Source organism: Ranitomeya variabilis, chromosome 1 (genome assembly GCF_051348905.1).
Source record: "Ranitomeya variabilis isolate aRanVar5 chromosome 1, aRanVar5.hap1, whole genome shotgun sequence".
In the NCBI taxonomy this organism is placed as follows: domain Eukaryota; kingdom Metazoa; phylum Chordata; class Amphibia; order Anura; family Dendrobatidae; genus Ranitomeya; species Ranitomeya variabilis.
Window position 1 is genome coordinate 827,386,385 of NC_135232.1, and position 7,994 is coordinate 827,394,378.

Consider the following 7,994-nt stretch of genomic DNA (forward strand, 5'->3'; position numbering starts at 1 on the left):
GACGTAGGTTACATTGAGGTGTTGAGGTGTCCATCTTATTTTTAGGGAAATACTGCCGTATACTGAGCATTGGTGTAGAAATACATATATATACAAGGAAGTGTAGGTACGATGAGAAAAGTCAAAATCTTTTTTAACCCAGTTTGACTTTAATCTAGTCTATTGGGCACCTGTTGTGAAATTGGATTTTGGGCTCCCCCGGTGGCCACTGGTGGAATTGAACTGGTGTGCATCATCCTCTCTGTTCACCTGTTTCCATCAGGATGTGGGAGTCGCTATTTAGCCTTGCTCCTCTGTCACTTCCATGCCGGTCAACATTGTAATCAGAAGCCTTTCTGTGCATGTTCCTGCTTCTAGACAACTCCCAGCTAAGTTGGACTTAGTCCTTGTTTGTTTTTGCATTTTGTTCCAGTTCACAGCTGTAGTTTCGTTTCTGTGTCTGGAAAGCTCTTGTGATCTGAAATTGCCACTCTGATGTTATGAGTTAATACTAGAGTCTTAAAGTAATTTCAGGATGGTATTTTGATAGGGTTTTCAGCTGACCATGAAAGTGCCCTTTCTGTCTTCCTGCTATCTAGTAAGCGGACCTCAATTTTGCTAAACCTATTTTCATACTACGTTTGTCATTTCATCTAAAATCACCGCCAATATTTGTGGGGGCCTCTGTCTGCCTTTCGGGGAAATTTCTCTAGAGGTGAGCCAGGACTATATTTTCCTCTGCCAGGATTAGTTAGTCCTCCGGCCGGCGCTGGGCGTCTAGGGATAAAACGCAGGCTACGCTACCCGGCTACTGTTAGTTGTGCGGCAGGTTTAGTTCATGGTCAGTTTAGTTTCCATCCTTCCAAGAGCTAGTTCGTATGTTTGCTGGGCTATGTTCTCTTGCCATTGAGAACCATAACAGTTTGACCGGCCCAAAAGGGTTAAATTAATTGACAGAGAAAGGAGAGAAAAGAGAAGTCTGCTGAAGATTTTTTTTTTTTTTTTTCTCAGTTCTGAGGTTGCTTGTAATTGAATCTCTTGCAAGTCTGCCTATATTGCAGCCTTTCTCTCTCTCTCTCCTTCTAATCCTGGAATGGCTGTGTGTTCACCTGTTTAAAATGGATATTCAGAGTTTAGCTGCAGGTTTGAATAATCTCACCACGAAAGTTCAAAACTTACAAGATTTTGTTGTTCATGTTCCTATATCTGAACCTAGAATTCCTTTGCCTGAATTTTTCTCGGGGAATAGATCTTGCTTTCAAAATTTCAAAAATAATTGCAAGTTGTTTTTGTCCCTGAAATCTCGCTCTGCTGGAGATCCTGCTCAGCAGGTCAGGATTGTGATTTCTCTGCTCCGGGGCGACCCTCAGGATTGGGCTTTTGCATTGGCTCCAGGGGATCCTGCGTTGCTCAATGTGGATGCGTTTTTTCTGGCCTTGGGGTTGCTTTATGAGGAACCTCAGTTAGAACTTCAGGCGGAAAAGGCCTTGATGTCCCTATCTCAGGGGCAAGACGAAGCTGAAATATACTGCCAGAAATTCCGTAAATGGGCTGTGCTTACTCAGTGGAATGAGTGCGCCCTGGCGGCGAATTTCAGAGAGGGTCTCTCTGATGCCATTAAGGATGTTATGGTGGGGTTCCCTGTGCCTGCGGGTCTGAATGAGTCCATGACAATGGCTATCCAGATCGATAGGCGTCTGCGGGAGCGCAAACCTGTGCACCATTTGGCGGTGTCTACTGAGAAGACGCCAGAGAATATGCAATGTGATAGAATTCTGTCCAGAAGTGAACGGCAGAATTTTAGACGAAAAAATGGGTTGTGCTTCTATTGCGGTGATTTAACTCATGTTATATCAGCATGCTCTAAGCGTACTAAGAAGCTTGATAAGTCTGTTTCAATTGGCACTTTACAGTCTAAGTTTATTCTATCTGTGACCCTGATTTGTTCTTTATCATCTATTACCGCGGATGCCTATGTCGACTCTGGCGCCGCTTTGAGTCTTATGGATTGGTCCTTTGCCAAACGCTGTGGGTATGATTTGGAGCCTCTTGAAACTCCTATACCCCTGAAGGGGATTGACTCCACCCCATTGGCTAGCAATAAACCACAATACTGGACACAAGTAACTATGCGGATTAATCCGGATCACCAGGAGATTATTCGCTTTCTTGTGCTGTATAACCTACATGATGTGTTGGTGCTTGGATTGCCATGGCTGCAATCTCATAACCCAGTCCTTGACTGGAAAGCTATGTCTGTGTTAAGCTGGGGATGTAAGGGGACGCATGGGGACGTACCTGTGGTTTCCATTTCATCATCTATTCCCTCTGAGATTCCTGAATTCTTGACTGAATATCGTGACGTTTTTGAAGAACCTAAGCTTGGTTCATTACCTCCGCACCGGGAGTGCGATTGTGCCATAGATTTGATTCCGGGTAGTAAATACCCTAAGGGTCGTTTATTTAATCTGTCTGTGCCTGAACATGCTGCTATGCGAGAATATATAAAGGAGTCCTTGGAAAAGGGACATATTCGTCCTTCGTCATCTCCCTTAGGAGCCGGTTTTTTCTTTGTGGCTAAGAAAGATGGCTCTTTGAGGCCGTGCATTGATTATCGGCTTTTGAATAAAATCACGGTTAAATATCAATATCCGTTGCCACTGCTGACTGATTTGTTTGCTCGCATAAAGGGGGCCAAGTGGTTCTCTAAGATAGATCTTCGTGGGGCGTATAATTTGGTGCGAATTAAGCAGGGGGATGAGTGGAAAACCGCATTTAATACGCCCGAGGGCCACTTTGAGTATTTGGTGATGCCTTTTGGTCTTTCAAATGCCCCTTCAGTCTTTCAGTCCTTTATGCATGACATTTTCCGTGATTATTTGGATAAATTTATGATTGTGTATCTGGATGATATTTTGATTTTTTCGGATGACTGGGACTCTCATGTCCAGCAGGTCAGGAGGGTTTTTCAGGTTTTGCGGTCTAATTCCTTGTGTGTGAAGGGTTCTAAGTGCGTTTTTGGGGTTCAAAAGATTTCCTTTTTGGGATATATTTTTTCCCCCTCTTCCATCGAGATGGATCCTGTCAAGGTTCAGGCTATTTGTGATTGGACGCAACCCTCTTCTCTTAAGAGTCTTCAGAAATTTTTGGGCTTTGCTAACTTTTATCGTCGATTTATTGCTGGTTTTTCTGATGTTGTTAAACCATTGACTGATTTGACTAAGAAGGGTGCTGATGTTGCTGATTGGTCCCCTGCTGCTGTGGAGGCCTTTCGGGAGCTTAAGCGCCGCTTTTCTTCCGCCCCTGTGTTGCGTCAGCCTGATGTTGCTCTTCCTTTTCAGGTTGAGGTCGACGCTTCTGAAATCGGAGCTGGGGCGGTTTTGTCGCAGAGAAGTTCCGATTGCTCCGTGATGAGACCTTGTGCTTTTTTCTCGCGTAAATTTTCGCCCGCCGAGCGGAATTATGATGTTGGGAATCGGGAGCTTTTGGCCATGAAGTGGGCTTTTGAGGAGTGGCGTCATTGGCTTGAGGGGGCTAGACATCAGGTGGTGGTATTGACTGACCACAAAAATCTAATTTATCTTGAGTCCGCCAGACGCCTGAATCCTAGACAGGCGCGCTGGTCGTTGTTTTTCTCTCGGTTTAATTTTGTGGTGTCCTACCTGCCGGGTTCTAAGAATGTTAAGGCGGATGCCCTTTCTAGGAGTTTTGAGCCTGACTCCCCTGGTAATTCTGAACCTACAGGTATCCTTAAGGATGGAGTGATATTGTCTGCCGTTTCTCCAGACCTGCGGCGGGCCTTGCAGGAGTTTCAGGCGGATAGACCTGATCGTTGCCCACCTGGTAGACTGTTTGTTCCTGATGATTGGACCAGTAAAGTCATTTCTGAGGTTCATTCTTCTGCGTTGGCAGGTCATCCTGGAATCTTTGGTACCAGGGATTTGGTGGCAAGGTCCTTCTGGTGGCCTTCCCTGTCTCGAGATGTGCGAGGCTTCGTGCAGTCTTGTGACGTTTGTGCTCGGGCCAAGCCTTGTTGTTCTCGGGCTAGTGGATTGTTGTTGCCCTTGCCTATCCCGAAGAGGCCCTGGACGCACATCTCGATGGATTTTATTTCGGATCTTCCTGTTTCTCAGAAGATGTCTGTCATCTGGGTGGTGTGTGATCGTTTCTCTAAGATGGTCCATTTGGTTCCCCTGCCTAAGTTGCCTTCTTCTTCCGAGTTGGTTCCTCTGTTTTTTCAAAATGTGGTCCGTTTGCATGGTATTCCGGAGAATATCGTTTCTGACAGAGGTACCCAATTCGTGTCTAGATTTTGGCGAGCATTCTGTGCTAGGATGGGCATAGATTTGTCTTTCTCGTCTGCTTTCCATCCTCAGACTAATGGCCAGACCGAGCGGACGAATCAGACCTTGGAGACATATTTGAGGTGTTTTGTGTCTGCAGATCAGGATGATTGGGTTGCTTTTTTGCCTTTAGCGGAGTTTGCCCTCAATAATCGGGCCAGTTCTGCCACCTTGGTGTCTCCCTTTTTCTGTAATTCGGGGTTTCATCCTCGATTTTCTTCTGGTCAGGTGGAATCTTCGGATTGTCCTGGAGTGGATGCTGTGGTGGAGAGGTTGCATCAGATTTGGGGGCAGGTAGTGGACAATTTGAAGTTGTCCCAGGAGAAGACTCAGCTTTTTGCCAACCGCCGGCGTCGGGTTGGTCCTCGGCTTTGTGTTGGGGACTTGGTGTGGTTGTCTTCTCGTTTTGTCCCTATGAGGGTTTCTTCTCCCAAGTTTAAGCCTCGGTTCATCGGCCTGTACAAGATATTGGAGATTCTTAACCCTGTGTCCTTCCGTTTGGACCTCCCTGCATCTTTTTCTATTCATAATGTTTTTCATCGGTCATTATTGCGCAGGTATGAGGTACCGGTTGTGCCTTCCGTTGAGCCTCCTGCTCCGGTGTTGGTTGAGGGCGAGTTGGAGTACGTTGTGGAAAAAATCTTGGACTCCCGTGTTTCCAGACGGAAACTCCAGTATCTGGTCAAATGGAAGGGATACGGTCAGGAGGATAATTCTTGGGTGACTGCCTCTGATGTTCATGCCTCCGATTTGGTCCGTGCCTTTCATAGGGCTCATCCTGATCGCCCTGGTGGTTCTGGTGAGGGTTCGGTGCCCCCTCCTTGAGGGGGGGGTACTGTTGTGAAATTGGATTTTGGGCTCCCCCGGTGGCCACTGGTGGAATTGAACTGGTGTGCATCATCCTCTCTGTTCACCTGTTTCCATCAGGATGTGGGAGTCGCTATTTAGCCTTGCTCCTCTGTCACTTCCATGCCGGTCAACATTGTAATCAGAAGCCTTTCTGTGCATGTTCCTGCTGCTAGACAACTCCCAGCTAAGTTGGACTTAGTCCTTGTTTGTTTTTGCATTTTGTTCCAGTTCACAGCTGTAGTTTCGTTTCTGTGTCTGGAAAGCTCTTGTGATCTGAAATTGCCACTCTGATGTTATGAGTTAATACTAGAGTCTTAAAGTAATTTCAGGATGGTATTTTGATAGGGTTTTCAGCTGACCATGAAAGTGCCCTTTCTGTCTTCCTGCTATCTAGTAAGCGGACCTCAATTTTGCTAAACCTATTTTCATACTACGTTTGTCATTTCATCTAAAATCACCGCCAATATTTGTGGGGGCCTCTGTCTGCCTTTCGGGGAAATTTCTCTAGAGGTGAGCCAGGACTATATTTTCCTCTGCCAGGATTAGTTAGTCCTCCGGCCGGCGCTGGGCGTCTAGGGATAAAACGCAGGCTACGCTACCCGGCTACTGTTAGTTGTGCGGCAGGTTTAGTTCATGGTCAGTTTAGTTTCCATCCTTCCAAGAGCTAGTTCGTATGTTTGCTGGGCTATGTTCTCTTGCCATTGAGAACCATAACAGGCACCCATATAAGAAATACATGTGACATTGTGGGTAAGTTTTTAGAATTATTAAAATAAACCCACTAAGGCAGGGGTGCACAATCTGTTGCCTGGGGGCAATGCAATAGCATTTTGTGCAGCCCCCAACTATCTCTGACACCTCTGAACGGTCATCTTGACTCATTTTTTTCAGTTCTAAGTAGTGGAGTAGAAAGCCCCACTTGTCTACAAGAATGGAAGTTTTGGAAATTGTATCCCCCACATGGGGGGCAAATTGGTATATACCTCGGATTACAACACCACTTCAAGAAAGGTTGTGCACTTCTACACTATGGTCATATAACCCACCAGAGCTATTAATTAACTCTCTCTCAAATGTGAGTCTACAGGGTTGCTATACTCTACAGATCCTTAACACCACAGGCAAATGTAAAACTACTGCACGATACTAAAATGATCCCCCCAGACACCTTTCCAAAAGTTTGCATCCTTCTCTGACTTCTTTTTGTCCACTGCAAGCATGGGTTGAAGCTTCACCTTCCAGACATCCTGCACTAATATAAATATATTAAAGAATTATTCCACAATTGAACATTTTCCCTGATCTGCTGAGGGCCCACAGGGCCCCTTTTCTACATTCCAAGCCTCACTCTCAGAATCGATGACGATCGCAGTGGTCAAACCCTGAGTGAACATTAGGTTATCATCTATCTTAAGCAAACGGGGTAATGTCCAATTGTGGGAATACTCCTTTAAGGATGTTCAGTGTGCCAAAAAACATGGGAACTGGCATTTGAGAGAAAGAAAGGAGTAAAAAAAGTTACAGGTGTTTTTTTTATTGTTTTAGAGTATTTTTTTTCAATAGCCTATAATTTTTAAAGGGAATCTGTCACCAGGATTTTGCCACATAATCTGAGCACAGCATAATGTAGAGACAGAGACCCTGATTTCAGGGATGTGTCACCTACTGAGCTGCTTGGCGTAGTTGTGATACAATCACTATTTTATCAGCAGCAAATTATCTCTAAAGAACCAGTAAACCCATTGTCACGTAATCCTCCATATTCATGAGCTCTGTATAACCTCGCCCCACCACTGATTGGCAGCTTTCTGCGTATGCCATGTGTACACAGTAAGCTGCCAATCAGTAGTGTGGGCGGGTTATACAGAGCTCAGCATTCAGAGAACTGATAAATTTGCAGCAGTGAAAACAGTTATTTTGTCAAATCTTCAGCAAGCAACCCTGTAAAGGTACCTTCACACGAAGCGACGCTGCAGCGATAGCGACAACGATGCCGATCGCTGCAGCGTCGCTGTTTGATCGCTGGGGAGCTGTCACACAGACCGCTCACCAGCGACCAACGATGCCGAGGTCCCCGGGTAACCAGGGTAAACATCGGGAAAATGGCCGCCGCGATATCCATCTGCACACGCGCGGCATCCCGCGGCCATTTTCCTGAAGCCGCGGCCAGCAGAGCGCCGCTTCTGCGCACGCGCGGCCAAAGGAAGATGGCCGCGCCCACCGACCACTAATGGAATAACGGACATCGCTGCTATTTTCACACCCCTGTGCAGGATTCGGGACCTTGGACATGCGCACACCACTACGCCACCAACGGAAAACTACGCAATATCTGGGGGAAGAAACCACGCCCATCCGACCTGACCAGCCTGATTGACAGGCGAAAACGACTACTTTGGTAACGTATTTCGGCAGCATAGGTGGGGAATCGGGGTCCACAAACTACACTATTGTAATGCACAGCTCAGGCCCTATTTAACAGTATTTTTATCTCATACCGAAAAAAACGGGGTGATAGGTTCCCTTTAAGTGACACATCACTGGTCTCTCCTGTTACATCATGCTGCTCTGTAAAGGCTAGCAAAAGCCTTCTGACAGATTCCCCTTTAAAGATGGAAACTACCTTTAAAAGGGGTTTTCCACCCCAGTGCAAACTTTGATAAGCAGTGCATGTTGTGCTATAGTAAGCGTGTAATGTTCACATTGTTAGGATTCAACCAGTTATCATTCCCTTTAAGCCTTTAATGACCACCGATACGCCTTTTAATGACAGCACTTAAGGGTATAGCGCCCCCCAGCACCGGAAAATCGGTAGCCGAGACC